Here is a 12,005-nt window from a genome sequence, read left to right as displayed (position 1 = left end):
AGCCACCGCTCCTGACCAAATTGTATATTTTTTAAACGGTCCCTTTGCCTGTAAGGAGACCTAGATTGATTGCAGCAGGCCTGAGTGGATAGGGAGAAGCCAGCTGGGAGTCTACTGTAGAAGTCCAGGCAGGAGCTAATGGTTAGTTTAGGAGATGCTTTCAAATGTTGTGTCTTGTGTAATCCTTATAATGGTGATTTTTCAGTGTACGGGTAACAACCTGAGGCTCAGAAAGTTATGTAGCATGCCATGGTCAAACTGTTCAGGTGGCAAAGCGAGAACTAGAACTTAGTTATTTGACTCTCAACCTGGTGGTCTCCTGGCAGCTTTAGGACCCCATGTACTAGCATCCTTGGGTGAGGGCAATTGGTTTATCTTAAGAAAGGTTCTGACGAGATGCGGTGGCTCACGCCTGTAATCCCAGCACTTTGGGAGGCCAAGGTGGGCAGATCACTCGAGGTCAGGCGTTCAGGACCAGCCTGGCCAACATGCTGAAACCCTGCCTCTACTAAAAATACAAAAATTAGCCAGGTGTGGTGGTGTGCACCTGTAATCCCAGCTACGTGGGAGGCTGAGTTTACATGTTCATTACCTTGATATTACATTTTAAAGGGAGACATTTTACCATTACAGAAAGAGTGAAAACTCAAAATTCTGCACAAATAATATATGTCGAGAATGGTGCTTTATAAATATTTTCTCTGTTCTCCACAACAGTCCTGCCAGGAATGATTTCTGCTTTATGGAGGTGGAAACTGAGGCTCAGGAAAGTTGAATATACTTGTCTGGATTTACTTAGCTAGTAGATGAGAGATGCAGGAGTCTATTGTCCAGACAGTGTACAATTAATTTCAAGACACACCTTCTTGTACTTTGTACATTCGTTTTCATAGTTTTTATCAGCCACTATGATCTTGATTACTAGGTATTATCCAGGATGCAGCATTTCAGGAATTATCTTTTCACAGAGTTGGGTAAAGATTATGTGTATTAAAACGTAAATCATTTTAACAGCTATTGCTCTGTAATTTATTTGAGGGTGTGGCTTTTTTTCTTTCAGGAGATCATTGTTAACAAGATTAAAACTAGATCATGGTAAAGTATTATTGCTGTGTTCCCATAACATTATGGATCTCACTGAGCACCCAGTCATTCCAATATAAAGATAGTTATGGCAGAATAATTTTGAGCTATAAGTGATATTAAAGGCCATTTAATCCAGAAGGTTTCCAACTGTGCTCTATGGAGTCCTAAAGGTCTTATGGTGTCTCCACAGGGACACAATGAATGATGGAAGTGGGGGCACCTCCCGACAACATCCCCTACCTATACTTCAACCAGCTCCTGTTTTACTGGTGTTGTTTCTGCAACTAGTTAGATTTTTGGTGGAAAAAAGTGTGCTACAACTAAAACACAAAGAAAAAACAAACACAATTTTTTTTTTTAATGTTGAGAACTATTGGTAATCCAACTCCTTTATTCTTATTTTTATTTATTTAACTTTTTTGAGACAGGCTTGCTCTGTCGCCCAGGCTGGAGTGCAGTGGCACAATCTCAGCTCACTGCAGCCTCCGCATCCCGGGTTCAAGTGATTCTCCTGCCTCAGCCTCCTGAGTAGCTGGGATTACAGGCGCCTACCACTGCACCCAGCTAATTTTTTGTATTTTTAGTGGTAATAGGGTTTCACCATGTTGGCCAGGCTGGTCTTGAACTCTTGATCTCAAGTGATCCACTCACCTTCACCTCCCAAAGTGCTGGGATTACAGGCATGAGCCACCACACCTGGCCTCCTTTATTATTTTTTTTCCATGGGAGTAAACTTTGGCTCAGACAGGTGAAATGAACTGGGCATGACAGAGGTAGCCTTAAAACTAGGCTTCTGGTTCCCAGTCTGGTGTTGAAACCACTGTGCCATATTGAATCTTGTATAAGTTATTTGGAGCTTCAGTTGGCTTGATGGGGGCTCTCTGTAGTTTGGAAAATCAGGCAGATTATATTTCCACACATTGAAATAAAAATAAAAGTTTTGTGCTTAAGATATATTTTAATTCCTCATCTGAAATATCTTTATCTTGAACTTTAAATTCTTTTCATGTGAATATTTCCTATATCATTACTTATTAAAGATTATTCTAAACCCCCAAATCATATTTTTCATGGGCCTCTCCATGCAATGAACATCCTCAAAAGAGTCTTGACTCTGCCGAGTACAGTGGCTCAAACCTGTAATCCTGGCACTTTGGGAGGCTGAGTCAGGTGGATCACTTGAGGTCAGGAGTTTGAGACCAGCCTGGCCAACATGATGAAACCCCAGCTCTACTAAAAAATACAAAAATTAGCCAGGCGTGGTGGTGGGCACCTGTAACCTCAGCTACTTGGGAGGCTAAGGCAGGAGAATGGCTTGAACCTGGGAGGTGGCGTTTGCAGTGAGCCGAGACTACGCAACTGCATTCCAGCCTGGGCGACAGAGCAAAACTCCATCTCAAAAAAAAAAAAAAAAAAAAAGAGTCTTACCTCTACATTTTAGGGCAGAACAGTAAGTCTCTTTCATACCAACTCTGGTTGGTAGTGGATAGCTGGAGTACTTGCTTCAGTGGTTTTGGGAACCCTCTCTGGACCCTGCAGGAAGAGTTTGAAGATCTATTAGTGATGTGTAGCATAAGCTCCCAAATTGGCTGGGAAGTCCATGGGCTAGATATGATTATTTCTGTAAAGGATACTACCTCTTTTTGTGAGTCTATAAGTGTAAAATATAGGCTACATCTGTATTCCTTCTTAAACGTTATGTGCATCTTGAAGTCATGCCCACTCTGAAGAAGGCATAGAGAAAAACACAAATGGAAGAAATTGGTCATTTTCTTATTATTACTGTTCCTTGTTTCTTTAAGAATCAGATAAGCAGTTGCACTTGGTTTGTAGAGAACATGATAATTAGAGTAATGGTATTTCATTTTTTGAAGAAAATGGCCCCCCAGTTTCTAATTATTATGCTTAGGAACTACGCAAGAGGATCTGCCCCCCCCCCAATTTCTAGTGCACATATGAAAATCATGTTGAAATAGAAAATATTTCTAACCATTTCTTTTTTAACCCTTAGGATTTGCCTCAAAGGGCACTGCAAAAATTGAACAGAGGAATCCCAAGGAAGCTGCCTGAATTTGCCTGTATACTCTCGTTCTGCGTCTTATAAAGGACCAGACAAATCAAATTAGTGGTTTTGGTGAGTATACTTCCTCTGGTCCTTTTCCTTTCCACTTAAGCAAGAACATAAGTTTTCATTCCTATCAACCAAGATACCTGCTACTTAGACAATGTGTACCTGTTGTGTGTTCATGTGGCAACGTTAGTGGAATATAGAATGTGATAAGTCATTTGGAACCCTCAATATAAACCTTTATGTCTTTGTACACTTTACATCTTTGTGACTTAAGAGACAAGATATAACTATGTGTTGCTTATAAATCTGACTCTTAACCTCCCAAAAAAGAGGTCAACTGTATTTCTTTCTTTCTTTTTTTTGAGACAGAGTCTCACTCTGTTACCCAGGGTGGAGTGCAGTGGCGTGATCTCGGCTCACTGCAGCCTTCACCTCCCAGGTTCAAGCAATTCTTGTGACTCAGCCTCCCGAGTAGCTGGGATTACAGGTGTGTACCACCACATCTGGCTGATTTTTATATTTTTATTAGAGACAGGGTTTTACCATTTTGGCCAGGCTAGTTCTCAAACTGCTGGCCTCAAGAGATTCACCCACCTCAGCCTCCCAAAGTCCTGGGATTACGGACATGAGCCACAGCACCCAGCCAGTCAACTATGTTTCAGTCAGACTGTATTTTGATTGTGTGACACGAGGATGGGTTCTTGGTACAAACTAGACTAGGATTCAGTGTGATAGTATCTTGTATTTTTGATCAATCCTCATACCTTCTCTAAGTTTCTGTTTCCTTGCCTGTCATATGAGGTAAAAATAACTGTCATCCCAATTCATGACGGTCCAAAGAACCACAACATATGTAAAAGCACTTTGACAACCATTTAATCTTCTCCAAGTAGGACTGAGCCCAGGAGGCAGAGGTTGCAGTGAGCCAAGATCTCCTTTTTTTTTTTTTTGGAGATGGAGTCTCACTCTGTCACCCAGGCTAGAGTGCAGTGGCATGATCTCGGCTCACTGCAACTGCCGCCTCCCGGGTTCAAGCAATTCTCCTGCTTCAGCCTCCCGAGTAGGTGGGATTATAGGTGCACGCTACCACACCCGGCTAATTTTCATGCCCAGCTAATTTTTTTGTATTTTTAGTAGAGACAGGGTTTCACTGTGTTGCCCAGGCTGGTCTTGAACTCCTGAGCTCAGGCAATCTGCCCTCCTCGGCCTCCCATGTGCTAGGATTACAGGTATGAGCCACAGTGCCCTGCATGAGCTGAGATCTTTCTATGGATCTAGTGAGTGAGATTATTCTATGGACGATAATCTTGTGTGTGCTAGGAAGGGAAGATGAGAGGAAGATTAGCTTCACCCTGACCTTGGACCCCAGCCCTCACATAGCTCCAGACGGTGGAGACAGTAGATATTGGTGTGTCAGGGAGGGGCTGCCGGCGACCCTGATGTGCCCAATAATCCCTGTGAGAGAAAATAGGTACTTTGTCTTCATGTTCCCTAGGCTGGGTTTTGGATTTAGTCCATTGAATTCAGGGACTCAGAGAGCAAAATTTTTTTAATTGTAATTTTTTTCTTCTTATAAAAGTATACTAATGGAAGGAAATCTGGAAATTATAGAAAAATGTAACAAAATCTACCCATAAGCCCACAATCCAAATATAACCAGAATTAACATGGTGTATTTACTCTGATTTTGTTTGGTTGTTTAATTTTCTTTTCTTTTCTTTTTTTTTTTTTTTTTTGAGACAGAGTCTTGCTCTGTTGCCCAGGCTGGAGTGCAGTGGCGCGATCTCGGCTCACTGCAAGCTCTGCCTCCCGGGTTCACGCCATTCTCCTGCCTCAGCCTCCCGAGTAGCTGGGACTACAGGTGCCCGCCACCACGCCAGGCTAATTTTTTTTTGTATTTTTGGTAGAGACGGGGTTTCACTGTGGTCTCGATCTCCTGACCTCGTGATCCTCCCGCCTTGGCCTCCCAAAGTGCTGGGATTACAGGCGTGAGCCACTGCGCCTGGCTGGTTGTTTAATTTTCATATACAGTAGTCAGCCCCCATCTGCAGTTTCACTTTTCTCGGTTTCAGTTACCTGTTGTCAACTGTATTCCAAAAATAGAGGCATACAGTATGATATTTTGAGACAGAGAGAGAGACCACACTCACATAACTTTATTAGTAGAGTATTGCTATAATTGTTACATTTTATTATTGTTGTTGTTAATCTCTTACTGTGCCTAATTTATAAATTAAACTTAATCATAGGTATGTATTATATATGTAAATATGTATAGGAAAAAACAGTATATATAGGGTTCATTACTATCAGAGGTTTCAGGCATCCACTGGGGGTCTTGGAACAGGTCCTCCTCAGATGAAGGGGGACTACCGCATATCTTTAAATATTATTTAGCAAAGTTAAAATAGCTGAGAACATTAAACAGGTACTCTAAGCTGTGGCTATGCCACAATTTATTGGCCATTTTTATACCATTGAATATTTGTGTTTATTACATTACGTGTAAATTTATACCATTATGTTCATTGCATTGTATTATAAATAGAACTGCAGTAAACAGATTTGAATGTAAATCTTTGCTTGGGTATTTGATTATACATGTCTATAAATGGAATCATTGGGCTAATGAGAATTGACTAATGAACACTGTAAAGCTCTTGATATTGTCCAACTCTTTCAGAAACAGCAAATTTTACCCACCTTCCCACCTATCCCCACGCATCATATATGACAATGTGCGTTTCACAGGGCACATGTAAAAACTGTGTATTACCAATTTAGGAAGATTTAAAACCAGAAATATTTTTATAGATACTCAAAAAATATTTAGGTTGGTGCAAAAGTAATTGCAGTTTTTGCCATTAAATGTAACGACAAAAACTGCAATCACTTTTGCACCAACCTAATAAAAGCCTATTCCCTCCCCTTTACCTACCCCACCTCTAGCCAATATCAGGTCTCTAAAGTAGAAGACAGTGTCACCAGATCTGTTATTACTTACCAACCTCAATCTCTCTATGGGAAAAAGATATGTGAGGCCTACATTCATTCACTGAATATTTATTATTACCACTTATGTTCATTTCTTGCACTGTGCATCAGGAGAAGCTGCTGGCTCATGTGGTACTTCTGTTTATTATGATTATATTTTTGAAGCACCACCATATTTTTCCCACAGAAGCTGCACCATTATACATTCCCACCAGCAGTGCACAAGGGTTCCAGTTTCTCCACATTCTCACCAACACTTGTGGTTTTGTTTTTTTGATAATTGCCATCACAGTGAGTGTGAAGCGGTATATCATGGTGGCTTTGATTTGCATTTCCCTAATGATGAATGATGTTGAGCATCTTCTCATGTCCTTAAGGGGCATCTGTGTGTCTTCTTTATTTTTTCAAGGGTCTTTGCAGATGTGTAATGCAGATGTATAATGTATAACTTTGCAGATGTATAATGTATATCTTCTTTGGAAAAATATCTATTCAACTTTTTTGACCATTTTTAAATTAGCTTGTTTGCTTTTTGTTATTGAGTTGTAGTTCTTTATATGTTCTGAATATCAATTCCTTATCAGACATGATTTGCACATATTTTCTCCTACACTGTGGGTTTCCTTTTCACTCTCTTGACAGTGTCCTTTGGTGCACAAAAGTTATTAATTTTGATTAAGTTTACTTTATCTATTTTTTCTTTTGTTGCTGTGCTTTTGGGGTTGTCCAAAAAATCATTGCCAAATCCAATATCATGAAAGTTTGCCCCTGTATTTTCTTCTAAGTTTTATAGTTTTAGCTCTTACATTTAGGTCTTTGATCTATTTGAGTTTATTTTTATATATAGTGTAAGGTAAAGGCCAGGATTCTTTTAAAGATGTACTTTTGATTCCCACCAAATCTCGGTGAAAGCCTGTATCAAGCAGTTAAGAAAACGACATGAGTATTCAAGCCAACATTTGTTCTGAATGATTTTTCTTCCTCGTATAGGCTTAGGTGGTTTCCCAACAGACAGGTGAAAGCAAGCGTTTGGGGAACTGATGGCTCATGTAACTAGGATACAGCAGTGAGGCGGCAGTTGGGCTCAGCAAGTGTTTTGTAAATATGCTTGAAGAAATCCCCAAAAAGAAAACAGCAGGGGTAGATAGTGGCTTAGGCTAGAAAAAAACGTGCATGTGGGTGTTATGTAGGTGCATATATTTGCAGCAGAGGGAAGGAGAGAGGACACTCTGTTGTTGGGAATTGTGGGCTATAGAAGATAAAAACATCTTTTGTACAAAAACAAATTTCTTTTCATGCTGCTTCAGTGAAAAAAACTAACATTAGCTACAATTATGTGCTAACTATGTTTCCAAAACAGTTGTCCTAGTTCTGTTTTATTGTGGACAGAACCTAGCTGTACTTAACAAAATGTGAAGTCTGTCTAGACTTCCCTTGGAGAATATTGAAAAGTACAAAGACTCCCCAGGCTGTGTAACCCGCCTCACCTAGCTTCAAATGTCTGCACTGGACGGGCGCTGTTCTCTGACGGGCTTGGAGATGACAGTATGCCATGCTAATGCAACTCAGGGTCTCAGGGGTCTCCCCACATGAACAAGATTCTGTATTAGGCTCTCAACATTGGAATGCTTGACATTGGCAGTTGGCTGTCCAAATTCCAAATAAATTAATGTTAAATCTTTTTTTTTTTTTTGAGACGGAGTTTTCACTCTTGTCACCCAGGCTGGAGTGCAATGGTACGATCTTGGCTCACTGCAACCTCTGCCTCCCAGGTTCAAGCGATTCTCCTACCTCAGCCTCTCGAATAGTTGGGATTACAGGCGCCTGCCACCATGCCCGACTAATTTTTGTATTTCTTTTTTAGTACAGACGGGGTTTCTCCATGTTGGCCATGCTGGTCTTGAACTCCTGACCTCAGGTGATCCGTCCATCTCAGCCTTCCAAAGTGCTGGGATTACAGGCATGAGCCACTGTGCCCAGCCTGTTAAATCTTTTAAAACTCTGACTTCGGAACCTATGAGAAACAAACTGAAATCCAGCCCATCCCTGTTTTGGTTTTCACGGGGACTGGTTTAGGTCCTCAGCAACGTGGGCTGCTGTAGGTCCTCATTTTCTCTTTGCCATAAAAAGGGATTTGGGAAAGAGGAAATAACTAAGCCAATTAAATTTTCTGATGTAGGATGGGATAAGACAGACCATGCTGTCTAAAAAAACCATTTGCAAGACTGGTATACTATATTTCCCTTGAATAATTAAAGTCATTTCACACTTTATTAACTCGAAGAATATCCAGTATTTCCCTGTGAGCCTGGGAATAAATGATTAGCTCAAATCTGGGCGTTTTTACTGATGTATTAGTTTTTTAATTGAAATATTAACTCCAAGTGCACTCAGTGAAAGTACAGAGTACGCGAGACATGAATAGCAATTAAATGCCAACAATTGTTCCAGGAGTTTAGTAGACCTGGGAAATCATAAATTTCCTGACACCTGAATTTTTCATTTTAAATACTCTAGGTTCAGTGAAACTCTAGATATGTATTTTCTGTTCATTTCCATTCTTAATTTAAGTGCATATTTCTTGAGTTTCTTTAATTAATGTAGTTGTGCTTTTTATTTAAATTTGTAAGAATTTCCAATTGTCTCTAACTGCCTAGTTTAATTATAGAGACTGGGAAAACTGGTTTTCCTTCTCTTCCTTCTTCTTTTAATAAGTATCTTTTTTTTTTTTTTTTTTGAGACAGAGTCTTAACTCTGTCACCCAGGCTGGAGTGCAGTGGTGCGATCTTGGCTCACTGCAACACCTGCCTCTGGGGTTCAAGAGATTCTCCTGCCTCAGCGTCCCGAGTAGCTGGGACTACAGGCGCCTGCCACCATGCCTGACTAACTTTTGTATTTTTAGTAGAGATGGGGTTTTGCTATGTGGGCTGGGCTGGTCCTGGACTCCTAACCTCAGGTGATCCACCTGCCTCAGCCTCTCTGGAGTGCAGTGGCACAATCTCAGCTCACTGCAACCTTCACCTTCCTGGTTCAAGCAATTGTCCTGCCTCAGCCTCCCAAGTAACTGGGATTACAGGCGTGAGCCACCACACCCGGTCTATTCCCATTTTCCAGTTGAGTGAACTGAAGCTTGGGAGAGTAAGTCACTCACCTGAAGTCACACAGTTAATAAATGGTATTGAACTCAAGCAGTTGAGCTCTGGCATGCAGGAGCTCGAGCTCAAGCACTGCAATAAGCAGCCTCTCAAAATACCTTCAAATAAAAGAGTGATTAAAAACTGCCTTCATGGGCAGGCCTCATTTATGTGCCTATTTCCTTGTGGCATAAAATCTCTACTGAATTCCTGAGACAGTATAGCAGAAGCTAAGCATATCAGTTAAGGCCAAAAGAAAAAAGGAAAAAAAAAAAAAAAACAGTGATGGAAATTTTATAGCTCCCTGGCCAGTACCTACTTTACCAAGACGGCTCAAGGGATATTAACATTGGCATTCAATATAATCCATTAGGGGTTGGTGTGGCTTTTCCATGTGACATTCCTGATGCCTGGGCATGTGTTAGAAATGCCAGCTCCTGGCCAGGCGCGGTGGCTCAGGCCTGTAATCCCAGCACTTTGAGAGGCCGAGGCGGGTGGATCACCTGAGGTTGGGAATTTGAGACCAGCCTGACCAACGTGGTGAAACCCCGTCTCTACTAAAAATACAAAATTAGCTATAGGCATGGTGGCACATGCCTATAATCCCAGCTACCCGGGAGGCTGAGGCAGGAGAATTGCTTGAACCTGGGAGGTGGAGGCAGAGGCTGTGGTGAGCCAAGATAGCGCCATTACACTATTGCACACCAGCCTTAGCAACAAGAGTGAAACTCTGTCTCAAAAAAAGAAAGAAGAAAGAAATGCCAGCTCCTGTACCAAAGCTGGCCTATTCATTCTTTGATGGGCTCCTTTTGGCCATGCAGAAATACCACCAGATAGTATCTGGGTATGACTATTTGTACCCAGTTCTATATGCAGGTAAACCACAAAAGTTTTTTTAAATTATTTTTATTATTAATTTTTTTTAGAGACAGGGTCTTGCTCTGTTGCCCAGGCTGGAGTGCAGTGGCACAATCATAGCTCAATGCAGCCTTGAACTCCTAGGCTCAAGCAATCCTCCCACCTCAACCTCCCCAGTAGCTGGGATTTCAGGCATGCACCCCCATGCACAGCTCTCCCACAAAACTTAGTAAATAGATACGTGAAAAAAATGTCCAAAGCAATTTGGTGGATGTTAGTTATAAAAGGAAACTCTTTTTGTAGCTTTGTCGTACCATGTTTCTTGCAAAAGACAGTGCACATTCATTCATTCTTCTATCCATTCATTCTTTTATTCAAACATTCATTCAGTGCCAGGCACTGGGGATAAAATAAGCATCACTGCCTTTGAAATGCTTCAAGCGTAGCTAATAAAATAAAGTATAAACACTATTGTTTTAACTTTTCTAAGACATTTCAAACAATGCATAAAGAAGTGGAAAGAGCCTTTAATATCTAAAATCACTTCATAATAGAAGGTGAATTTTACTTTTTCTGTGTTAAAGGACCTGTCTCAGATGGTCTCATTTCTAATAGAGTTCTTTGGAAAGACTTAGAAACAAATGAAATTGATAAAAGAGCCCACAATATTCACAAATACCACAGGATGACGCAGGTTCCTACTCATATCAATGAACTCATGGTGCTTACTTTTCCAAATTTTTAAAGTAAACAAGCCATGGGGTATTAGAGTTTAACCTTAGCCGTATGTTTGCAGAAGGACCTGTTTTTTAAGCTATCTTTTTTTGTTTTTCACTGTGTACCCAAAAAAGGAAGAAAAGAAAAGGGAGAAAAAAAAAACAATTATCACCAGAGCTGGAAAGGTGGAACAACATTGAAACAATGCAATGAATAAAAAGAACACGTATTTTCTGGATTAAAGTTGTATTTAATGCATTTTGTCTTTAAGTGATCCCCCACCAGAAAGTTCACTTCCTTTTTTATATTTTCTCATAAACAGCCTACTATGGTCATATTGTCATAAATATAGTTGATTTTGAAAATATTTTTAGCTTCCAAAATACCCCACATTAAACTTAAACATTTATAGAAGAAAGTATTTTAACTCATGACTTTTTCGATGTTGAGAGTATTCCTGGGCGAATGCTATTCTACTATAATTATTGCCTTAAGATAACTGGTCAATGAACATGACATCAACATAATCAGGATCTGTTTTTTTCTATAGTAGCAGATATTGTTTCCTAGTTGCAACTGAAATGACTAATGTTCACCAAATAAAAGCAGAAGGTCACACCTAAAACTGAAGCTAATGTTTGACTATGTCAGTCCGTTTCAGAGCCTTTGTTTCAGGACAGGCAATTTGTCATTTGTTTTACAAAAAGACCTATGTTATTTTTGTATACTACTATTTGACATACCACCAGAAGGTGCATATTGTACATGTATTCATGTGTAATATAACACAGTAATAATAGACCATACTGTTACTATATAACTACTACTTGCAAACTACTAATATAGTTTCAAATTAGGAGGAAAAGACTAGCATTCACACACCATTATAATGACTGTAAGTTTATGTTTGGGAACGTTCACTTTCATTTTATTTTATTTTGTTTTATTTAATTTTATTTGACTTTATTAGAGGTGGGGTCTCATTATGTTGCCCAGGTTGGTCTCAAACTCCAAGGCTCAGGTGATCCACCTACCTCAGCCTCCCAAAGTGCTAGGACACCACACCCAGCAAAAAGTTCACTTTCTAAATCTGTTTGAGCATAAATTTAAGAAAAATTTTTAAAACTTAATCCCCAATGTGATAG

The 12,005-nt window shown here is 40.1% G+C and overlaps 1 protein-coding gene across 13 annotated transcripts in view; it reads left to right on the top strand.

Annotated features, from left to right (window-relative positions):
• Window positions 1-12,005, top strand: part of RBM47 (RNA binding motif protein 47) — a 206,833-nt gene that overhangs the window by 160,489 nt on the left and 34,339 nt on the right. For all 13 annotated transcript variants that reach the window (XM_008957588.5, XM_055111295.2, XM_063603538.1 and 10 more), the window contains one exon: window positions 3,098-3,220. The gene's annotated coding sequence lies outside the window, so the exon portion shown is untranslated. The remainder of the gene's footprint in view (window positions 1-3,097; window positions 3,221-12,005) is intronic.

Source organism: Pan paniscus, chromosome 3 (genome assembly GCF_029289425.2).
Source record: "Pan paniscus chromosome 3, NHGRI_mPanPan1-v2.0_pri, whole genome shotgun sequence".
Classification (NCBI taxonomy): domain Eukaryota; kingdom Metazoa; phylum Chordata; class Mammalia; order Primates; family Hominidae; genus Pan; species Pan paniscus.
This window is presented reverse-complemented; position numbering and strand designations above follow the sequence as displayed.